This window comes from Ursus americanus, chromosome 6 (genome assembly GCF_024610735.1).
Source record: "Ursus americanus isolate L20-20 chromosome 6, mUrsAme1.1.p, whole genome shotgun sequence".
Lineage (NCBI taxonomy): Eukaryota > Metazoa > Chordata > Mammalia > Carnivora > Ursidae > Ursus > Ursus americanus.
In genome coordinates this window covers 36,926,954-36,951,780 of record NC_142132.1, presented here as the reverse complement: position 1 = coordinate 36,951,780, position 24,827 = coordinate 36,926,954, and the positions used below count along the sequence as shown (strand labels likewise).

Genomic DNA, 24,827 nt, shown 5'->3' with positions numbered 1-24,827 from the left:
TCAGGGTGTTCAGGGTGGACACACTCCCAGTGGGAGATCCTTGGGTGAAGCTCACACAAGTTCATGGGCAGACTTCCTGCAGAAGTCCTGAGGGTAGTCATCAGGAACCATGCCCCTTTAGTGCCTTTGATAATCTTATATGCCTCTTTCCTAATCTCCTCCCTCCCCCACACTTGGGAGAAACTGGTTACTCTCCAGCAGTGTCTCACACAACTGGGGTAACTAGGCACAAACTCACTGCTTTCCTTTTCCCCAGCAAGAGAGGTTGCTGAAAGATAGTTCAACCTCACTGTCACCTTAGGGAATAGGCAGTGCTGGCAAAACTCCTCTTATTCCATCCACTGCATTCGATCTCATAATGTTTTTTTTTTTTTTTTCCTTCAGTGGTGTGCTGGAATCCCCCCTTGGAAAGACTGGACTTCTACAGTGTCTCTCATCTGTGGGTATCTGCCCAGGATGCACTCCATGTTTTCCCCAAACACAGCCAAGAAGGGGCTGGAGCAGGTTCACTGGCTGTCCTCATTCTGCAGCCCCTACCAAGGTCTGTCTGCCTATTGCTGAACACAAGGTGGGCAAGACTCCTTTCAGGCTCCTTGGCATATAGTACTGGATCCCACAAATCCTACAGAGGCACTTTTATTCATGAATGGATGCCTAATTAAATGTTAAAGAAGGGAACAAGAAGGAAGAACGCTTTTCATGCCATGATGCCTCTCCGTTCAGCACGTGTAATGTCATTCTACTGATTTGGTCTCCATTGTTTCTGATGAGAAATCAGCTGTTAATATTATTGTATATGGTAAATTGCTTTTCTTTCGCTGCTTTCAAAATTTTCTGTTTCTGGCTTGACTATAACATATCTAGCTGTGGGTCTGTTTGTATTTATACTACTTTGCATTTATTGAGCTTAATGAATATGTAAATTAACATTTTTCATCAAATTTGGGAAGTTTTTGGATATTACTTATGTTTTCTATGCCTTTCTCTCCTCTCCTTCTGGGACTCCCATTATTGTTTTGTTGCTATGTCTGGTGGCGTTCCACAGGTCTCTGAGGCTCTGTTCGCTTTTCCTCATTCCTCTTATGCTTTCTGGTGTCTAGACTGTAAATCCCTATTGATCTATCCTCAAATTCACGGATTCTTTCCATTGCCAGCTCAAATCTGATGTTAAAATCCTTCTACTGATTTTTTTTCATTTCACTCATTGTACTTTGCAAGTCCATACCTCCCATGTTTTCTTTAATAATTTCTTTTTACTGATGATTTCTATTTGATGAGCCAGTGTCATCATACTTTCCTTTTAATCTTTAAGCATTGTTTCCTTTAGTTCTTTGAACATATTTATAATAGCTTTTTTGAACAATTTTCCTGTTAAGTCCAGAATCTGGACCCCCTGGGAGACAGTTTCTATTAACTGTTATTTAGAATGGAAAACCTCTCCTGATCTATCTTCAAATTCAGTGGTTCTTACTTATGCCAGATTAATCCTTTTAAACATATTTAGACTTGTTTTATGGCCCCAAATATGGTCTATCTCAGTGAGTATGCCATATGTACATATTCAACTTACTTAACAGTTATAGAGCTCTTCTGCATTTTCTATTTAATTTGCGTTGGATTTAGTATATGTTTTTCAAAATATTAGTCCACCTCCTCTCAGTTATGGAATTTACTAACATGATGTTTTCCATAATATCCTCTTCTCTATAATATCCATAGATACTATAATCTACATAATGGAACACACTGGAGTTTGTCTGTGAATTCTTCCAGATTTTCTGCATAGACAACCATGCCAGCTGCAAACAAAGACTTTGTATCTTCCTTCCTAACCTACATACATTTTATTTCCCTTTCTTGCCTTACTGCAATAGCAAGGGCTTCCAGTACAATTTTGAAAAAGAGTGGTAAGAAGGGACATCCTTCCCTTATAATAGATCTTAATGCAAAAGCTTTGAGTTTCTCATTACTAAATATGATCTTAACTGCAGGGTTTTTTTGTGGTCTTTATCAAGTTGAGAAACTTCCACTCTATTCCTAGTGAAGTTTTTATCACAAGTTAGTGTTGGATTCCACACATGAATTATAAAGCCATAAAAAAGGAGGAACACAACATTTGCAACATGAATGGACCTTGAGAGCATTATGCTAAGTAAAATAAGTCAGAGAAAGAAAGACAAGTGATATGATCTCACTTGTATTTTTTTCTTTTAAAGTAGGGTCCATGCCCAACATGGGGCTTGAACTCAGGACCCTGAGATCAAGAGTCACGTGCTCTATCAACTGAGCCAGTCAGGCACCACAATCTGTATTTTAACATATGATCTCACTTGTATTTGTATGCGAATCAAAAACGAAAGGAAGAAAGAAAAAAAGAAAGAAAACACTGAGCTCTTAAATAAAAAGAACAGATTGATGGTTGCCAGAGGAAGACGGAGAAGGTGGGCAAAATGGGTGAAGGTGGTCAAAAGGTACAAACTTCGAGGGTGCCTGGGTGTCTCAGTTAAGTGTTCGACCCTTGATCTTAGGGTCATGAGTTCAAGCCCTGCATTTGGCTCCATGCTGCACATGAAGCCTACATTAAAAAAAAAAAAGGTACAAACTTCCAGTTATAAAATAAATATGTCATGGAGATGTAATGTACAGCATGGTGACTATATTATATTGCATATCTGAATGTCTCTAATAGAGTAAATGTTAAAAGTTCTCATCACAAGAAAAAAATTTTAACGGTGTTGTGATGGATGTTAACTAGAGTTATTGTGATCATTTCATAATATATAGATACATTAAGTCATTGTGTTGGACACTTGAAACTAATATGTTATATGTCATTTATAGCTCAATAAAAATTATATCTCAATAAAAAATAAGTGCAGGGGCTCCTGGGTGGCACAATCGTTAAGCGTCTGCCTTCGGCTCAGGGCGTGATCCCAGCGTTCTGGGATCGAGCCCCACATCAGACTCCTCTGCTAGGAGCCTGCTTCTTCCTCTCCCACTCCCCCTGCTTGTGTTCCCTCTCTCGCTGGCTGTCTCTCTCTGTCAAATAAATAAATAAAATCTTTATAAATAAATAAATAAATAAATAAATAAATAAATAAAAAATAAGTGCAAATTTTTAAAAAGGACTGACAACCCAAATATGGGCAACAATATAGAGCAAAGAGTGTTCTCATACATTGATGGTATAAAATGTTAAACTATTTTAGAAAAAAATCTAGCAGTTTCTTAGAAAAATATACATACCCTATAACCCAGAAATTCCACTCCTAGGTATCTGCCCAAGAGACAGGAAAATAAAGATCTACAAAAAGACTTCGAGCACAAGGTTCACAGCTTTATTCACAGTAGCCAAAAACTAGAAACAATCAGCTGTGGGTTCTCCTCTTAGGATTTCACAAGGATGAACTCAAGCTGCTGGCTGAGCATCAGGTCTCATCTGGTGAGATGAGGACCCTCTTCCAAGCTAACTGGGTTTTTTGCATAATTCTTTTCCTTGTCATGATGTGCAGGTGGCCTCCCTCCATCCTCAAGCCAGCAATGGTAGGTCAAGCCTTTCTCATGCTTTGAGTCTCCCTGCCTCCCTCTTCTGCTTTTAAGAGTTCATGTTATTATACTGGACCCTCATGGATAATCCAGAATAACCTCCTTCTTTTAAGGTCAACTGATAGTAATCTTAATTACACCTGCAAAGTCCTTTTTACCCAGTAATGTAACACATTCATGGATGTAACACCAAGGGCAAAAGTCACAGGGCCCAAAATTCTGCCTACCATAATGGATAATATACTATTATGGTATATTCATACAACAGAATATTACTCAGAAAGTAGAAGGAAGAATGGAAAGAAACATACAATATAGATAAAAACCTTACACACAACAGTATATATAATGTGATTCCACTCATGTCTAATAACAGCTATTTTACAATATACTCTTCTGCCTGGCCACCTGCATGTTCCTTTGACAATGATCACTTCCTAATTTCAAAAGCATTAAGGTGTTTCAGAAAATTTTTAGAAAATAAAAATATCAGTAATAATCTCCTTCAGCCATTTATTTTTTTTAACGATGTTTTATTTACTTATTTGAGAGACAGAGAATGAGGACGAGGGAGGGGCAGAGGGAGAAGGAGAAGCAGACTCCCCTCTGAGCAGGAAGCCCAATGCAGGACTCAATCCCAAAACCCTGGGATCATAACCCAAGCTGAAGGCAGACGCTTAACCAATTGAGCCACCCAGGTGCCCCAGCCATTTATTTTTTTAAGATTTTATTTTTAAGTAATCTCTATGCCCAATGTGGGGCTCAAACTCACAACCCCAAGATCAAGGGTTGCATGCTCCACCGACTGAGCCAGCCAGGTGCCCCTCATTCAGCCATTTAAAAAGTTGTGTTCTTTCAATCATAAGTGAAAATACTCACTTACCAGCTGGAGAAACTGGGATGAGTTACTTAACCTCTCTGTTCAAGTAATATTATCTGTAATCTTGGTGAGGATTAAACGAAATGATACAGCAGTTCTCCCAGTGCGGTCTCCGGACCAGAGTGGCATCAGCATCACTTGGAACTTGATAGAAATGCAAATTATCCAGCCCCACCTCCGAGTGGTGACTTTGACGCATCACGCGAAAGTTTGTGAACCACTGGGATAAGGTATTTAAAACATCTAGTACATAGTAATAATCACAACTATCAATTTCTAATATGTAGCACATGAAAAGCATTATTCTAGGGTTTTATATGCCTAGTATTACTTAACCACCATGACAATTCGGTGAGGTATCACTACATCCATTTTATAAATGAGGAAACTGAGGCCCAGGGAAGATAAGGAGCTTAAATTCATTCTGTACTCAGATTTCTCATTTTGAGACATCAATGTAATGAGCCACAGATTCATTCACCTAGTCAATCACATGCTTTGCAGGCTCATCAATTTATCACATCATTTTATAGATTAAAAAAAAGTAATTCCCAGAGAAGGAAAGTGACTTGCCAGGGGTCAAACAGTTAATGGAAGAGCCTAATAATAATAATAATAATGATAATAATAATAATACATCAAAAATATATAATATTTTATTAAATAGCTTAAGAAATATATCCAGAGAAAATAAACTTGTTTATGCCTATTAGCCTCTTGGTGAGGAGAGTTGCTCACGGAGTTGAGGATACTGGAAGAAACATCAATTGTCAATTAAAACACCAGACAAATAATCAAGTGGCCTTGCTCTTGATAAGTCAGAAGATGTTACTACTCAATTATTATTGTTTATTCAGAGTCTCAATAAGAAGTTGGACAAAAAGCAAAATCAGACCTATAAATACAGAGAACAACCTGATGGGTGATGGTTGCCAGAGGGAAGGGAGGTGGAGGGACGGGCAACATGGGTGAAGGGAAGTAGGGAATACTGGCTTTCCGTTATGGAGTGAATAAGTCACGGGAATAAAAGGCACAGCGTAAGGAATATAGCCAATGATCCTGTCAATGACAGCGCTGTATGCTGACAGATGGCAGCTACACTTGCGGTGAGCATAGCATTATGTACAAACTTGCCGAATGCTATGTTGTACACCTGAAACTAACGTAACATTGCATGCCAAATATACTCAAATTAAAAATGTTTTAAATACAAATTTTAAAAAATAGTAAGTTTGAAATGATTGGAGAATTAGTTCCCATAAATAGTCTGTGTAGAAATACAGCAGAGAATATTTTCAAACAGGTTGAGAGAACACTAATTCAGCACAGCCGAAGTAGAATCTAAGATGTGTTAATGAAAATACGGAGCAGAAAAAGGCTGGGCGGAATTAAGAGTTAGAGAGGTCTTAGGCATGTTGTACCTGACATGTCTACGGAACAGGTAGACGGACAGCTCCACAGGGAGCTGGACGTATGGTTCTGAATTCCGGAGGGAACCCAAGATGGAAATTAATTCCACTTGTTATATTTTTTAATGTGACCATTAGAGAAATTTAAATTACATATATGGCTTTTTCTGTTGGGTCAAGTCTGTTCCACCTCTCCATTATTAACCCCTGGATTAAGTGGTCAGCTCTCATCCTGGTCTTTGCCTTTCACCACCTAATCCGGGGGCTAACAATGGAGAGCTGGAACAGAGACTTGATCCAACAGAAAAAGCTCAAAGAAAATCACGTCCTTAGGACGGCTAGGTGGCTCAGTTGGTTGGGCATCTGCCTTCAGCTAGGGTCGCGATCCCAGGGTCCTGGGATCAAGTCTCACATCGGGCTCCTTGCTGAGCAGGGAGCCTGCTTCGCCTTCTGCCTGCTGCTCCTCCTGTTTGTGCTCCCGCTCTCTCTTTCTCTCTGACAAATAAATAAATAATCTTGAAAAAAAAAAGAAAAAGAAAAAATCATGTCCTTGATTCATGGTACAAAAGGAAAGACAAAGAAACTGCCTCCCAGGGTATCTTTATGAGCATCCAGGTAAACGAGGTGCCATTTGCAGACTGGGAAGCAGAGACAAAGATGTTGGACAGAAATAAGAGTTAGAAATGTTGTGCCTGAAATATCTGTGGAACAGACAGGTGGAGATCACCAGGAGGTGGCTGGACGTGTGGTTCTGAGCTAGGGGAGGAAGCCCAAGAGGAAGGTGAGGCTAGCAGAGTCAGATGGCTCCCAAAGAAAGAGAGAACTCCACACAGGAGCCTGGAAGAATAGGCCATGAAAAATGAGAAAAAATTATACAAAAGGTGAAAACAAAACTAGCAATTTACATTAAACACATAATTCTTCACCTATGGAAAATGAATAGAAAACGAAGAAGCAGGATGTTTTTTAAAAACCAAGGGCATAATGGCAAGAACTAAGATAATCAAAACAACTGAACATGGATAAAGCAAAATCACAGCAAGAAATGAAAGAAAATCTGCTTTTAATTCCCAATGGTGCTTTTACAGATTTGAGAAGACAACTGCTTAAGGACTGACTTTAATAACAAGGAACCATCAGAGATCAAGAGCTAATTCTCAAAAATTGAGAAACTTGACTACTGAACTGTGAAAAACAAAATCAAAACTCTTTAGAGAAGGCCTGAAATAGAATGGATGGACATAAATGACCAATTCTGCAAATCTCCTAGAATGTAGAATGAAAGACTGCCAAATGTACAAGGGAGGTAGAGCCTTTTCTCCTGATAATATAGACAAGTAACAGTTTTCCAGCTTATTAGCCATCACAAAAGTAGAAACTGACTTGCCCTCTCTTATCTGCTGGGTGACATCTGCTCAAGAGACCCTAACAACCTGTCCATCAAATTACTCAGGAAATATACAACCCAGATCAAGTAAAGCCCAATAACTATCCCATATAAGAGGAACTAGAATCCTGAGCAAACAAGTCCAAGCAAAGTAATTACTATACAAAGACAATGGTATTGGCTCACATAACCAGAAGAGCTAACATGTAATAACAAGGATTCCAGTAAATTAAAGGAACAGACAGAAAAGAATTAATCATGATGTAAATAAGATACTTTCACAGTCGAAAGCCTTTGCGTTTTCACATTGAAAGAGACATATTAAAAAGGTTCAGAATCAAAACAAAACAAAACAAAACTTTGGTTTCAGCTCTGACATTTAAAGAACTTGGAAGTCACCACTCCCATTCTTATAACAAGAAAAAGCTACACAAACTAAAACTCAGTGACTGTCCTTGAGCCCATCAGAGAACGGAGCTCACAAGGCAAACTGCCACCCTGAAATCTGGAGATAGGCACATCCAGAGAGTCACAGCCGACATCTGCTTATTTGGAGCAGAAGCTGCCAGAGCCACAAACTGGAAGGAATACTTAAATGGTAAATCTGAAAATCACTGGAGGCTAAGTTGAGAGAAGCATCAGAGTAAACAACTGGGTACAGCAGTCTTAGTGGGGTCACCGCACGTTTATGGGCCTTCCCTCCCACAAGTTCACCAGGTTCTCATGAAGAAGATCTGAGAAAGATCCACTTAGACCTGGCAAGAATAGGGCAACAGTAACCACTGTGGAAATAAATTCAGAATCTTCTTCATAACAAAGGCCTACTCTGAAATCTAATCCCAGTTGGAGGAAGGGAATTCTTCACTCTATCCATGTCTAGCCTTCCTGTCCCACTTAAGGTGAGAGGGAAGGGAATAGTTTTTAAAAGATAATTGTTTCAAGGAATAGAGGAGACACTCAGCCAAGGAAGGAAGTAGGAGGCAGGGTGGGGAAAACTATACCATTAAAGAAATACTTGTGAAAATCATAGCCCAGGGACACAGGCTCACTGAAAGACTGAGATTTAATCATAATATAATAAAAAAAAAAACATTAAAAAAATAAAATAAAAGGTTGCAAGCAAAATAATAATAATAATCATGAGATTTTAGAATGCTTTCCCGCCACACTTTATCACCACTCCAAGAGGACTCCAGCATAACACCAATAGATGAGAGCTAAGACAGCTGCAAGACACAGACTCTCACTCTGACACAGAGACCTCACGGAATCTCAAAGTCAAGAGGGGAGACAAAAATAAGTGAAGCCTCCGACACCTATGGCTACAACAAACATTAAACACAGCTCGACTTCTGGCCAGAATAACACAAGTCCTCACGCTAAAGATCTACTTACCTCAGTTTCTATTACCAGATACTTGTCCAACTTTCAACAAAAAACTACAAGGTAAGCCAATAAGCAAGAAAAAAGGAGTAAGAACCAGACTCAGTTATGACACAGATGTTGGTATTATCACACAGATAATTTATTTTTTTTTAATTTTACTTATTTATTTGAGAGAGAGCAAGAGAGAGAGAGAGAAGCAGACTCCCCACTGAGCAGGGAGCCTGACTGGGGACTCAATCCCAGGACCCTGGAATCACGACCTGAGCCAAAGGCAGATGCTTTTTTTTTTTTTAAGATTTTATTTATTTGACAGAGAGAGAGAGACAGCCAACGAAAGAGGGAACACAAGCAGGGGGAGTGGGAGAGGAAGAAGCAGGCTCCTAGCGGAGGAAACTGATGTGGGGCTCGATCCCAAGACTCTGGGATCACACCCTGAGCCGAAGACAGATGCTTAACGACTGAGCCACCCAGGCGTCCCCAAAGGTAGACGCTTAACCAACTCAGCCACCCAGGCGCCCCTATCACACAGATTATTTAAAATAATGATGATTAATATGCAAGGACTCTTCCTCATAATTTTGTCAAAGGCAAATGGTCTTTTTATTTTTTTAAGTTTTCTTTTTTTTTTTTTTTTTTTTAGTAGTCTCTACCCCAACATCGGGCTCAAACTCACAATCCAGAGATCGAGTTGCATGCTCTTCTGACCGAGCCAGCCAGGTGCCCCCAAGCAAATGGTTTTTTTAAAGACATTAAAAAAATGCACTGAGTATATCACAACTTAAATTTTTATTAATAAAGTTACTAAATTTTATTATTAACTATGTCTTTCAAAGAAAGAAAGAAGAAAGTGAGAAAAAGTATTGATAAGTAATAAATAAGAGAAAAAGGATTACTGTCCAAATTACATAAAGGATTTTTACAAGGTCATAAAAAATAGAGGAAAGTGAGTAAATATATAAACAAAGCAATCCACAGAAGAAACATATCACAGTTACTCAATACTTCACTGGTAAATAGTAGACCAGCCGTGGTAGGTATTCGATGATGGGAAATAGGAAGTCCTGGTATCGGCAGGAGCCTCCTGTGTCACAGGATCTCGGACTCTGCCCTGTGGATGGCTGGCGGTCAGTAAAGTGGAAGAAACACTACCTGATGAACATTTTAGACAAATTACTGAAAATAAGCTTGAGATGTAGAAGAGAAGCATAAAGACTGGAATAAAGAAGGGAAAATGAAGCTATGGTAGGCTACAAGGATAAGACAGAAAAGACAAATTTAAGAAATCTTAACAATTTAAAAGAAACAAGAATGGGATGACTAACTAGATGGACAGGAGAACTGAGTCACAGAGTGGTTTAGGACCTGCTTTCTATCACTTGTGACTGGCTAAGCAGTGCCACCATTAGAGAATAAAGCAATACTTTAATTATGGATCTGTTGCTTTTGAACAAATTACACACAGGGGAGCGGCAGCTAGGTACACTGGAAAGACAAACTCTGGAGTCCCACAAGCACTCCTCAGCTATAAGCACAGAGAGGATGAATCTGTGAGGGACAATGAGAATAACAAGAAGCAGAGAGATTGGGACAGTCTCCTGAGGATGATAATGTTTAAGGGCAAAAGGATGAAAGAAAGCACCATGAAAGAGAAAATCTAGACAAAGGCACAAGCCAGTGGGGTGATGTTGGAGAAACCAACAAGAGACTCTCAGGAAAGAACAGTCAACAGTGTCCATGAGACGGCAGGCACTGGTAACAGCCATCATTTTATTATAATTAGGTCATTGTGACCTTTACAAAAGGAGATTAAGACAACTGGGAAGGAAGAAGCAAGAATGGTCTGAAATGTGAAACAGAACTATGGACATAAAAGCCAAAGAGTAGGGGCGCCTGGGTGGTTCAGTCGGTTAAGCAACTGCCTTCCATTCGGGTCATGATCCCAGCATCCTGGGATCTAGCCCCTCATGGAGCTCTCTGCTCTGTGGGGAGTCTGTTTCTCCCTCTCCCTCTGCCTGCCGCTCCTCCTGTTTGTGCTCTGTCAAATAAATTTTTAAAAATCTTGAAAAAAAAAAAGTATAACTCTGAACTATCTGTGACGCCAATAAATACAGCCTAATTGGCGGGGGGGGAATCATTTACTGAAATAATCAGTGAAGGAGATACACTCAATTGCTTTCTCCAGATACTCTACATTTTATCCCTGGATCATACAGGAACATCAGAAAATGGTCTAGAGCACTGCTGTTCAATTTGGTAGGCACTAGTCACATGCATTTAAATGCTGACACGTGACTTAGGAACTAAATTTTAATTGTTCTAAATGAAATATCTACATGTGGCTGCTGGTTACTGTATTGGACAGCATGCAGTACCAGACACGATATTTTGATTCTCTGAAAATCTACATTCACTGAGTTCTCCCTTAGCTCTCGAGACTTCTGTTCCCATTGAAGAACTACTCAATGAAAGAGGCTGCACTTCTTTTAGGGAAGTTGTTGGAAGGCTGCACACTTCATCATCCACACAGAGTGCAAGAAGGAACTTTTTTTAGACTTTAACGCTAGGAAGCCTTCATGCCCCATTAACCATCAATATGATTTCTCTTTATGGAAAATGTAAATCATATAACAGATGTGTGTATTTTTCCATGGCTATCAGAAAGATCAGAAACAAATCTGCAGCTCATCTTTGAGAACTCTGCAAGATCACAAAACCTGTACGTATCTATATATTACATCACCCTGTTCTTGATCTGCTACTGTATTTTTCCCTGTTGTTGATTTGTAATTTCTGTATTTCCATTCTCATCTACTAACTCTTAAAAGTCTCATACAAGGCATTATAAATAAGCTGGAAGTAAGAAATAAACAATTCACCTGGGATCTGTTCCTTTTCTGCTGGTTTGGGGAAAGTATGGAGAAGTGTAAAGGTAGAGCCGGGGAAGAAGGAAGAAAGAATGAAGTCAGGAAAAACACAACCTGCCTTGCAGCTCCTGGACTCACCTTTCAAAAATGCTCCACAGAAGCAGTTTAAAAAACATGGAGACGTATCATCAGTGACTAGATCATATTGAGCTTAGACGTACAATTTTTGAGTAGGTGAAAGTAAACATACACAATCCATTGATTATATTAATATTCTGCCTATGATTTAAGCACACACAAAAAACTTAGAACACAACCAATATATGCACTCAGGATACTGATATAGAAAGTTTTTTCTTTAAATTGATGTGGTTACAAATACCGACGAGATTGCATTATCTGTGTTCCTACCAATGTGACACTGGAAACATTGTTGAACAATTCACAGAAACTCTAAAAAAGAGAATCAGCACTTTAAATGTTTTTTTTTAATCTGCCCAAATTAGTTGCAATTTCATAACCTTTTGATAAGAAATTTTTTTTTGCTGTGCAAAGGAGACATCTTGGGAATCAAGAAACCAAGACACTCTTCTGCCTTGATCAGTAACAAAGGAGTGATCTGTAACATTTCATTTACCTTCTCAGGCTCCAGATGTTTTCTTTCAAATGAGGCAGAAATAGATAATCTCATAAACCCCTCCTGCGCTACCACGATGTGATTCTAAGTTCAGAATAAAGTTCAGAAAAAAAAAAAGAATAAAAAATATCTAGATACTAAATACATGGATATACACCATATACAAGTTCAGGATTTGGAAAAATGAGAACGGAAAGGTAGGCTGTGTAGGAAGTTAAATAAAACTTCCTCCTTGGTGATCCCTTCCTCAGGCCAACCCCCCAAAGAGCCCTGACGTTTCTGTGCAGCCTGCCCCACTCACCACTTAAGGCAGCACACCTCTCTTGCTGAAACCTGGTCTTGATCTTCCACCGTCACAGACCTGTGAGTGTCAGATGTGACACCTGAAAGCATGTTCATTTAGGGCGGGGAGATCAAAAATTGCTTCTGGCCTTGGAAATCTAGAGTCTGTTTCTTTGGGGGTTTCTTCCTCTTCTGTTCAGAGCTCTGGTGAAAGGTCTGAGGAAGGTCTCAGGGGTGTTTTCTTCCAGATGGGTTTCTGATTTATGCCGTTCCCTCCCTTTTATCTTCCTAGAATTGCTTTGCTCCGAGGGAAACGGAACTGGGACCTAGAGGACAAAATCATTTAATTGGAATCTTCATACAAGACCCCCAATCTGACTCTCCCGAAGGTTGCTCCCCCAGACTAGACCGACCTTCTATAGGCTCAAATCAGAACTGCTGGGCACACAAGCTGGGAAAGTTGGGAGGTGCCCATAGTCTCAATTATGGACTCTGACCCCACGGCTCCTGAGAGCCAGGAACGCACCTTGCCACCTGGGGGCTGTGAAGGAACCCAACGCTGGTTTCCAGATAGAGTGGCCTATTAGAGATTTGAACAACAGATCAGGCCTTTAACCCACCCCCCTCACCTGCTGGCTTCGTGCACTTGGGTGAATCATCACCTCTCCTCTTTATCTGCTAAAACAAATGGTTGTGAAAATTCAAAGAAATGCCAGCTGCTTTATCATTAACCACCACGACTACTAGGCTCACAGATGCTTTCGTTCTCAGCGCAGAGAAGCCGGCTGAGAGCCAGGCCTCCCCCAGGGGGCGCTACTGGGACGCCTTGGCAGGCTCGGCGCACTCGCCCAGGGCCGCAACCCTCCGAGGCAGCCGGCGCCGGGCCCCGCTTTCCCCGCGGGCGGCCCGCCTTTCCCCACCTCGGGGTCGGGAGCCACCCCCGGCGCGCATCAGCTCCTCTCAACTGCGCACTATCCGCCACGTGCCGCCGCGGCCGTCCGCGCCGCGCTAGTGCGCAGTTCCGTAAGGACACGCGGACGGAGCACGGCTATGCCCCCACGCAGCAGAGCCGTAGGAGCCCGCCGCCGAGCGTCCGTGCGCAGCGGGGCCGCACGCGACTTCCCATCAGCCCCGGCGGAGAGCGTGCGCCGCAGAGGCTCCGGGAGACGGGAGTCCGTTCCGGGAAATGGCCGCGGCCCCAGCAACGAGACGCGGAGACCAGAGACCCGCTAGCCTCCGAGTGAACTGCAGCCGAACAGCAGGGCTTTTCCCAGGATGGGAAAATAATGATGAAATGTTTAGTTATCATTCTATTCTCCTTACGCTGCTAGCTTGCAAAGATTACACAGTGATACACGAAAATTTTAGGAAAATCAGAAAATACAACCACAAGAAAGAAACAATGGACGCGGCTTCACCTCCCACTCCCTGAGATTTATGTGTTTAACTGTTAGACACACAGCCTTCTTGTAGTTTGCAGAAATGCGATCATATATGCATAATTTTTATCACTATCCTTGCAGAAAACAATTTCTTGTAAAATATAACACCAATTACTTTTTTCCCCATGGTAATAGAAGTTCCATTCACAGCAGCATCAAAAATTGTGCAAAATAGGGGCACCTAGGTGGCTCAGGGGGTTACGCATCTGCCTTAAGATCAGGTCATGATTTCAGGTCCTGGGATCTGACACTGCATCTTCCTGCTCAGTGGGGAATCGGCTTCTCCCTCTGCCCTTCCACCCACCTCGTGTTTTCTCTCTCTCTCTCTCAAAGTCTTTTTAAAAATTGTGCAAAATAGTTATTCGAGTTAATAAAAGAAGTAAGCTTGTAAAAAAAAAAAAGACATTTCATGGTGTATAACATTTAAAAGATTTGAAAGGGTAGATATCCCTAGGACTTTCACAAAAAGAAGACTCAGTCTTCAAAATATTCCAAACAGAATCTCAACGTTTTCTTTTTGCTTTGTATTTTGTGATTTCTTACTTGACAAGGCTTAACCTTACTCTAAGAGAAAAAAAACAAGAATTTTTTGAAGAAAAAACCAGTACTGCTTAGCATATATTAAAAGTATTCTATTGTTATAATTTCTTTTAAGTTTGGAATTGACACCAATGAAAAAGAATATTTAAGAATGCATTTACATGGGGATGCCTGGGTGGATCAGTCAGTTAAGTGTCTGCCTTTGGCTCAGGTCATGATCTCAGGGTCCTGGGATTGAGTCTCCTATGGGGTTCCTTTGCTCGGCAGAGAGCCTGCTTCTCCCTCTGCCTGCCACTCCCCCTGCTTGTGCTCTCTCTCACTCTCTCTCTCTGACAAATAAATAAATAAAATCTTAAAAAAAAAAAAAAAGATTGGATTAAGAAGATGTGGTCCATACATACAATGGAATATTACTCAGCCATTAAAAAGAACGATTTCTCAACATTTGCCGCAACATGGACAGGACTGGAGGAGATAATGCTAAGCAAAATAAGTCAAGCAGAGAAAGACAATTATCATATGGTTTCACTCATCTATGGAACATAAGAAGTAGGAAGATCCGGGGGCGCCTGGGTGGCCCAGCGGTTAAGCGTCTGCCTTCGGCTCAGGGCGTGATCCCAGCGTTATGGGATCGAGCCCCACATCAGGCTCCTCCGCTGTGAGCCTGCTTCTTCCTCTCCCACTCCCCCTGCTTGTGTTCCCTCTCTCGCTGGCTGTCTCTATCTCTGTTGAATAAATAAATAAAATCTTTAAAAAAAAAAAAAAAAAGAAGTAGGAAGATCGGTAGGAGAAGAAGGGGAAGAAGAAGGGGGGGTAAACAGAAGGGGGAATGAACCATGAGAGACTATGGACTCTGGGAAACAAACTGAGGCCTTCAGAGGGAGGGGGGTGGGGGAATGGGATAGGCTGGTGATGGGTATTAAGGAGGGCACGTATTGCATGGTGCACTGGGTGTTATACACAAGTAATGAATCATGGAACTTTACATCGAAAACTAGGGATGTACTGTATGGTGACTAACATAATAAAAAAAAAAGAATGCATTACGTGGTTACATGAGGAAAGAACTGAGTATTCAATTAATCATTTTGGATAAATGCTTCAAATTGAATGAACTTGTAAACCAGTTCATATTGCAATAAACTCATTTCAAATATGAAATCAAGATTAAAATTTTATATGTAAATTATACTATTTTCACAATTTTTTTTAACAATGTGTCTCCTACCTCTGACCGCTCAAAGAGCCTAGATGCAATGATCTCCCAGTAGCAATGAACACGGATAGTACTCAGAAATTATCTGTAAAATGTAGATAGCAATCCTTGGGAAAGTGATTGCAAGTCTGGCCAAGAAAAGTACAAGATGAAACTGGGCAAGCTTACCATGGTAGAGAACAAAGAAGTACTCACAGATCAATGGGGTAAAATACATACAGAAGCAAGCTAGAGGAGGTACCTATTAGCAAAATCACGGGGTCAATTAAAGAACCTAAAAGCATATTTTTTTAAATGGGAGGGGGGACACTCATTTCTAAGAAGGCAAGGTAGATGCATTTTTCTCTATTGTACCTCCTTAGTATAACTAAAATCCCTGGACATTATATATAAAACAAATATAAGCAGATGGAAAGATGGAGAAAAGGCAGACCAGCCAAAGACCTCAAGATCCAAGGAACTGAAACAGTGATCTATTCACTGGGTTTCCTTTTTGCCTCATAGATTCCAAATTTGTAGCTAAAGCTACTGGAAACACCAAAGGGTACAGACAACAAGTAACCCAAAACAAGCCTGTTCTATCTAGCCAAAGGAGCAGGAAAGAAGGAGCCTAGCAAGACAGAAAGCTTCTAATCAATAATCACTGTGCCCCAGATAAACATCACAGAAAGAACTATGGCCCCAATCCCATCACCTCAGTAAAGACTGAGCAGAAGGCCTAGACCTCCATCCTCACCTGTCTAATGTGTCTCAATTCTTCTGTCTCCTTTTGAGTTTATATCAGAAAGGCCAAGAAGGGAACTGGGACATTTGTCTCCATTCATTAGTAATGAGGCTATTTCTATCTCAGTGTAAGTGGAGACCCTGTAGGGTGCCAGAACTCCCAACCTTCCCCAAGAGTAACAAGAAGCCCCCAACTGAGGTTTCAAAGAAGAATGAGTGGGAAACCTAGAATTCTACCTCCAGCTGTCAGTAAAGAGGCAGTGTCCCATAATTCCCCTCCTGGAGCAGTGTCAGAGAAAGCCAGTTAAAACAGAAGATTTAGGGGCGCCTGGGTGGCACAGCGGTTAAGTGTCTGCTTTCGGCTCAGGGCGTGATCCCGGCGTTATGGGATCGGCTTCTTCCTCTCCCACTCCCCCTGCTTATGTTCCCTCTCTCGCTGGCTGTCTCTATCTCTGTCGAATAAATAAATAAAATCTTAAAAAAAAAAAAAAAACAGAAGATTTAAATAAGATCTAGCATTTTCTAAGGTAATATGAAAATATCCAGGTTCCAAGCAAAAATCACTGATAACACAAAGAAGGAAGATCTGAAACTGAATTTAAAAAGACAATAGATGCCAAGAGGACAGGATGTTAGAATGATCTGACAAAAACATTAAAGCAGCCATGGGGATGTCTGGGTGGCTCAGTTGGTTAAGCATCTGCCTTTGGCTCAGGTCATGATCCCAGGGTCCTGGGATCGAGCCCCGCATTGGGCTCCCTGCTCAGTAGGGATCCTGCTTCTCCCTCTGCCCGTCTCCCCACTTGTGTGCTCTCTCTCACTCCTTCTCTCTCTCTCTCTAATAAATAAAATCTTTAAAAAAATAAATTAAATAAAGCAGCCATGATGAAAATGCTTCAACAAGCAATTACAAACACATTTGAACCAAATTTAAAAACTGAAGAATATCAGCAAAGAAACAGAAGATACAAAAAAAAACTTCAAATGGAAATTTTAGTTTTGAAAAATATAATAAATAAAATTAAAAACAAAGTAGATGGGGGGCGCCTGGGTGGCGCAGTCGTTAGAGCGTCTGCCTTCGGCTCAGGGCGTGATCCTGGCGATCCGGGATCGAGTCCCACATCAGGCTCTTCCGCTGTGAGCCTGCTTCTTCCTCTCACACTCCCCCTGCTGTGTTCCCTCTCTCGCTGGCTGTCTCTCTGTCACATAAATAAATAAAAATCTTTAAAAAAAAAAAAAAAAAAAAAAAAAACAAAGTAGATGGGCTCAAAATAAAAAAGAATGAAGAGGGGATGCCTGGCTGGCTCAGTTGATAGAGTGTAAAACTCTTGATCTCAGGGTTGTGAGTTCCAGCCCCACATCAAGTGTAGAGATTACTCAAAATCTTAAAAAAAAAAAAAAAAAAGAATGAAGGGAACAAAGGAAAGAATGGTGAACCATAAGAGAAAACAATAGAAACTGTGCAATCTAAACAACAGAAAGAAGAGAAAGTAGACTCAAAAAAAAAGAAAAAAAAGAAAGAAAGAAAGCCCCAGGGATCTGACAGACTAAATTTGAAAAAATTAACATTCACATTATCAGAATCACAGGAGAGGAAAAAGAGAGTAACACTGGAAAAGTAATTTGAACAAATAATAGTTTAAAACTCTCCAAATTTAGCAAAAGATACAAATATTCAAGAAAATGGGTTAACCCCAAACAAGATAAAGCTAAGGAAATTCACATCAAGACCCATCATAATCAAACTTCTGAAAACTAAAAATTTTAAAAATCTTGAAAGCAGCAAGAGAACAATGACATCTTACTTATGTAGGGGGAAAACAATCTGAATGACAGTGCATTTCTCTTTAGAAACAACAGAGGCCAGAAACAAGTGGCACAAAATTTTTCAAGTACTGAAAGAAAAGAAATGCCAACCCAAAAGCCTACATCCAGCCAAAAGTATCTGATAGTAATGAAGAGGAAACACACTCTGAGGTGACTTCTCAGATAATAGAATTTATCACCCTTAGACCTACCCTAATAAATGGCTAGATGAAGTTCTTTAAACAGAGAGGAAATGATTAGGGAGGAAATCTTGAAACACAGTAAACAAAAATGAGTAAAAACACTAGACTTTCCCTCTCTTAAATTTTCTAAGTTATATGTTACAGTTGAAGCACAAATTATAATGTTGTCTGATAAGATTCTGAATGTATGTAAATATTTAAGACAATTACAACCAGTAGAAGGAGGGCACCTGGCTGGTTCAGTCCATAGAGCATGCAACTCTTGATCTCAGAGTTACATTGAAGCCCCACGTTGGATATATAGATAATATATATACACAGATATATATACAGATAATATACAAATAATAAAATATTTTATTTTAAAAATAAGAAAACCTTGAGGCGCCTGATGGCTCAGTCAGTTAAGCGTCCAACTCTTGATTTCGGCTCAGGTAGTGATCTTAGGGTCTTGAGATTAAGCCCCACATCCAGCTCTGTGCTCAGCATAGAGCCTGCCTCAGATTCTCTCCTTCCCTTTGCCTCTGCCCCTCCTCCTGCTCACTCTTCTCTCTCTCTCAAAATAAGTAAATAAAAATCTTTTTTAAAAATTTAAAAATGGTATTATATTCTATTTTTTAAAAATTTAAAAATGAATCAATCTTGGGGCACATGGGTGGCACAGTTAAGCCTCCAACTCTTGGTTTTGGCTCAGGTCGTGGTCTCAGGGTCTTGAGATCAAGCCGAGTTGGGCTCCCTACTCAGCATGGAATCGGCTTGAGATTCTCTCTCCCTCTACCTCTGCCTCTCCCACCCATGCTCGCTCTCTCTCTCTCTCTCTCTAAAATAAATAAATAAATATATTTTTTAAAATCATTATAAGCAGGATGCCTGGGTGGCTCAGTCGGTTAAGCATCTGCCTTCCACTCAGGTCATGATCCCAGGGTCCTGGGATGGAGTGGCGCATCGGGCTCCTTGCTCAGTGGGCAGCCTGCTTCTCCCTCTTCCTGCTTCTCCCTCTGGCTGCCACTCCCCCTGCTTGTGCTCTCTCTCTCTCTGCCTCTCTCTTTGACAAATAAATAAATAAACAAACAAACAAACAAAAATACATAAATAAAATAATTATAAAAAGTAGAGGGAAAAAGGATGTAAAGGGAGGTAAGAGTTCTTCTCTTTACTCAAATAAAATGAAAACAGTTAATAAGTTACATATATATATATATATATATATATATACACAGAGCAACCACTAAAATAGTTATACAAACAGATACACTCAAACCGCTATATATACATCAAAATGGAATTCTAAAAAAATGTTCAAGTAATCCACAGAAAAGGAGGCAATAAAAAGAAACAAGAAACAAAATATAAATATATTTTTGCCAACTAAAATGGCAGACTTAAATCCTAACATATCAATAATTATACTAAATCTAAGTGGTCTAATACTGCCAATTAAAACACAGAGGTTGGCAAAGTAGATTTTTATTTATTTATTTTTTTAAGATTTTATTTATTTATTTGACAGAGACAGCCAGCGAGAGAGGGAACACAAGCAGGGGGAGTGGGAGAGGAAGAAGCAGGCTCCCAGCAGAGGAGCCTGATGTGGGGCTCGATCTCAGAACGCTGGGATCACGCCCTGAGCCGAAGGCAGATGCCTAACAACTGAGCTACCCAGGCGCCCCCAAAGTGGATTTTTAAAATGTAACCCAACTATACTGTCTAGAAGAAACTGAATTCAAATACAATCCTATAGGCCGAATGAAAGTAATAGAATGGAAAAAAATATATCATGCCAACATTAATTTTTAAAATTTTAATGTAAAAAAAAGCAAGAGTGGTTCTATAAATTTCAAATAAGGTAGACTTCAGAACACAGAAAATTACTAACAAAGAGAGGAACATTATATAATAGGGTTTACTCCAAGAAGGCATAGCAGTCCTAAATGCACATATACCAGACAACAGAGCCACACAGTAGGTGAAGCAAAAACTGACAGAACTGAAGGATAGACAAATCCACCATTATAACTAGTGACATCAAAATACCTCTCTTGATAACTGAAACAATAACTAGACAGAAAATCACCAAGAATATAAAAGAACTCAGTGGCAACATCAACCAACAAGATCTAATTGGTATTCATAGAACACTTCACCCAACAACAGCAAATACACATTCAAGTACCATGGAACGTGTACCATAAAACAAACTTCAGCATATTTAAAAGAACTGAAATCAGACATAGTACATTCTCCAGCCGCAATGTAACCAAACTACAAACCAATAAAACACAGAGAACAAGAAATTTTCCTAACCCTTGTAAATTCAACAGTACATTTGTAGGAAAATCTATGAGTCAAGGGGAGTCTCAGAGGAAAGTTTTAAAAATACATTAAACTGAATGAAAGTGAAAATAAAACATATCAAAAATTTGAGACACCAACTAAAATAGTGCTAAGAAGGAAATATATAACGACTCAGGGTTGCCACGAATGAGGTCTATACTGGCATTTATTGCTTAATTGTGGTATTTGCTTTATTGTGGTGTTCTGGAACTGAACCGGCAGGATATCTGAGGTATGCCTGTCGTGGTAATGATTGCATAACTCTGTGAATATACCAAAAATCATTGATTTGCACACTTGCATTCTGTGTTATATTAATTATATCTCAATAAATTTGTTATAGAAAATGAGCAAATAAAGTTTCTGAGACAAATGCAGTATAACGAGTAAGTAAAAAATAATTAAGCCAGGGGCACCTGGCTGGCTCAGTCCGAGGAGCATGTGATGATCTCAGGATTGTGAGTTTGAGCCCCAATTGAGGGTGGAGTTTACTTAAAAAAAAAAAAAAAAAAGAACAGAACAGAAAAGAAAAGAAAAGAAAAGAAAAGAAAAGAAAAAAGAAAAGAAAAATAGTTAAACCATTTAAAAAAAAAGATAGCACTACACCAAATGTTGGTGTTAAGGGCAACAGGGAGTGATACTACCATAAACACAGCTCCCAATTCACTGGACACGGAAGTTTTTGAACATTCACAATTCCTGACAACTTTGAAAATTTGAGAAGGAATTGCGTTGTTTTTAATTTTGTGCATAACATTAAAATTTATTAGTATTATACAGTACTACTTATAATACTGAAAAAATATTTTTCATATTTGCACAATTGAAATTTTCCCCAAAATGCTATAGTACTTTCTTATACAAGACACATACACACACACACACACACACACACACACACACACACACACACACACAGAGACAGACTTGCACAGTAAAAAAGTCGTTCTTTTTTTTTTTTTTAAAGTAGGCTCCACACCCAGCATGGAGCCCAATGCAGGTTTTGGGGTGGTTTTTTTCTTTTTTTGGTTTTTTTTTTTTAAGATTTTATTTATTTATTTGACAAAGAGAGAGAGACAGCCAGTGAGAGAGGGAACACAAGCAGGGGGAGTGGGAGAGGAAGATGCAGGCTCCCAGCAGAGGAGCCTAATGCAGGGCTCGATCCCAGAACTCCAGGGATCACGCCCTGAACGAAAGGCAGATGCTTAACGACTGAGGCACCCAGATGCCCCCCAATGCAGGTTTTGAACTCATGACCCTCCGATCAAGACCTGAGCTAAAATCAAGAGTTGGACGCTCAACTGACTGAGCCACCCAGGTACACCAATCAATAAAATATTTTTTAAAAAAACCGAGAATCCCTCAAATCCTATGGATGCAAGAGGATGTCTCCTGTGGATTATCTGCCAATTGGGTTATCCATTCACTTTCACCATAAAAGGAATATCATATGGGAAAGTCATTTTTTCAGCAAGAGACCGGCTGCTTGCACCCTGGAGTAGGGTCCGCAAGACAACTCTGCAACCATGAGGGTATCTGCACTGACCTGGATTCCAAGCCGGCCTTTTCTGGGGAAGCTCAAAAATAAAACACATGATGCCCCAGGCTTCACAGTGAAAATACCAATCCATGCAATTGAGAAGTGGAGACCGGGTTTAAGTTCAGCACTCCCTATACGCCTAACCAGCTATATATTTCTTTTAAAATGAATAAATAAACACACACACATACACCTCCTTCATGGTAGGATGTATTACATTGCTTTAGGCCACTATTCCTTCTAAAACGTCTAATAAAAACCCATATAAACAACAAAAATATACTTAAAGGCATCCGACTGTTGTGGGAGCAACAAGGATAAAGGAGACCAAAACTTTAGAACAGAAAGAATCACAAGGAGGTGAACTCCCAAATTCCTGCTGTTTGTACGTGTGTGTTTCTCCTGATAACATTTTCCAATTCTGGATGCAAGCAGATCCTCTGGGCTTGTCTTGCCCCAGGTACTGTGTCTCTGCTGAGGAAAAAACAAAGCAAGGACACTTTGGGCAGTGCTATGCTATGATAGGAATGACAGTTTCAAGAGTCTCTAGTAAGAGGCTAATGAGATGAGACCAAAAAGGCAGAATGAAGTCTCAGTCTTGTAGTGCTTAGAATATAAAGACCTGAAAACAAAACAGGCAAGATATGAAAACACTAGAGAATGCAGTGAATTGCTCTTCAGTATCTAAACCCACTTCTAACCCAGGACCACTAACCAATTCTGGCACAGATAAGGGTTGAGAATAAGGCTTGAGCCCCTGCAGAAAGCAAGTATGGAGGACAGAGAGTCTAGCATTCAAGAAGGGCTGGAGGGGTGCCTGGGTGGCTCGGTCAGTTAAGCATCTGCCTTCAGCTCAGGCCATGATCCTCGGGTCCTGGGATCGAGTCCTGTATCTCGCTCCTTGCTCAGCGGGGAGTCTGCTTCTCCCTTTGCCTGCTGCTCCCCCTGGTTGTGCTCACGCTCTCTCTCTGACAAATAAATAAAATTGTTCAAAAATAAATAAGTAAATAAATAAGGGCTAGAGTTAAAAAGCAAATCCTTGAATACACAGTGTCTCAAGATAAGTACCAAGTTTGAAATTCTGTGAGAGGACTTAAAAAAAAATTTTTTTTTTGAGAGGGAGAAGGCAGGGAGGGGCAAAGGAAGAGGGAGAGAGACAATCTTAAGCAGGCTCCACACCCAGTGCAGAGTCCCACAGAGGACTCAATCTCACAACCCTGAGATCATGACCTGAGCCAAAATCAAGAGTCAGACACTTAACCGACTGAGCCACCCATGCACCCAAGACTTAAACTTTCTTAAGGGCAAAACTGAATAATTGAACAAGGTCACAAACAGGCACCAGAGGTTTGGACTTCATCATATCTTTCAAGGGCCTTTATTCAACCCATAACAATTGCAGATGACAAGAATCTGTGAACTTGAGGACAGAACAACAGATTTGCCATCTAAACCAGAGAGAATAGGCTGAAAGAAAAAAAAAAGGGTCCCCAGCTGTGTGTTTAAAAAAAAAAAAAAAGCCTGAAAATGTCCCCAAACTGACAAGGGACAAATCTAAATAGAAGACACTGATCAACGCCCCCAAAAATCTATGCCTAGACACATCACAATTAAACTTCTTTTTTTTTTTTTTTTAAAGATTTTATTTATTTATTTGACAGAGATAGAGACAGCCAGCAAGAGAGGGAACACAAGCAGGAAGAGCGGGAGAGGAAGAAGCAGGCTCATAGCGGAGGAGCCTGATGTGGGGCTCGATCCCAGAACGCCGGGATCACGCCCTGAGCCGAAGGCAGACGCTTAACCGCTGTGCCACCCAGGCGCCCCCACAATTAAACTTCTGAAAGCTAAAGAAAAAACCCTGAAAACAGCCATAAGGAAACAACACATCACCCACAGAACACCAATTTGAATGACAGTGGATTTCTCATCTGAAATCATGGAGGCCAGAAGGAATTGTTACATTTTTCTTTTTTCTTTTAAGATTTATTTATTTATTTATGAAAGAGAGCACAAGCAGGGGGAACTGCAGAGGAAGAGGGAGAAGCAGACTCCCTGCTGAACAGGAAGCTTGATGCAGGGCTCCATCTCATGACCCTGAGATCATGACCGAGCTGAAACCAAGAGTTGGATGCCTAACCGACTGAGCCCCAGGAATTGTCACATTTTTCAAATGCTCATAGGAAAATACTCTAAATTGTAAATTCTTCATCTGGTTTGAAACTCTCCACCAGGAATGAAAAAGAAATAAAGATATTATTGCACGAAAGAAAACTAATAGAATTTGTTGTAAAGAGGGACGCCTGGGTGGCTCAGTTGGTTAGGTGTCTGCCTTTGGCTCAGGTCATGATCCCAGAGCCCTGGGATCAAGTCCCATATCGGACTCCTTGCTTGGTGGGGAGCCTCCTTCTCCCTCTGCCTGCTGATCCCCCTGCTTGTGCTCTCTCTCTGACAAATAAATAAATAAAATCTTTAAAGAAAAAAAAAAAGAATTTGTTGTAAGGAGACCCACCATTAAAGAATGGCAAAAGAGGGGCGCCTGGGTGGCACAGCGGTTGAGCATCTGCCTTCGGCTCAGGGCGTGATCCCAGCGTTCTGGGATCGAGCCCCACATCAGGCTCTTCTGCTATGAGCCTGC

General features: G+C 40.4%; 1 long non-coding RNA gene across 5 annotated transcripts in view; it reads right to left on the bottom strand.

Moving 5' to 3' along the window:
• The window catches only part of LOC123800379 (uncharacterized), a 102,569-nt gene that overhangs the window by 35,365 nt on the left and 42,377 nt on the right, over window positions 1–24,827 (bottom strand). For 3 of the 5 annotated variants that reach the window (XR_015724774.1, XR_015724773.1, XR_015724775.1), the window contains exon 5: window positions 12,411–12,717. This is a non-coding gene — a long non-coding RNA (uncharacterized LOC123800379). Of the gene's footprint in view, window positions 1–6,351; window positions 12,718–24,827 lie in introns of those variants that run through there. The other 2 variants (XR_015724772.1, XR_015724776.1) reach the window with 1 other exon arrangement.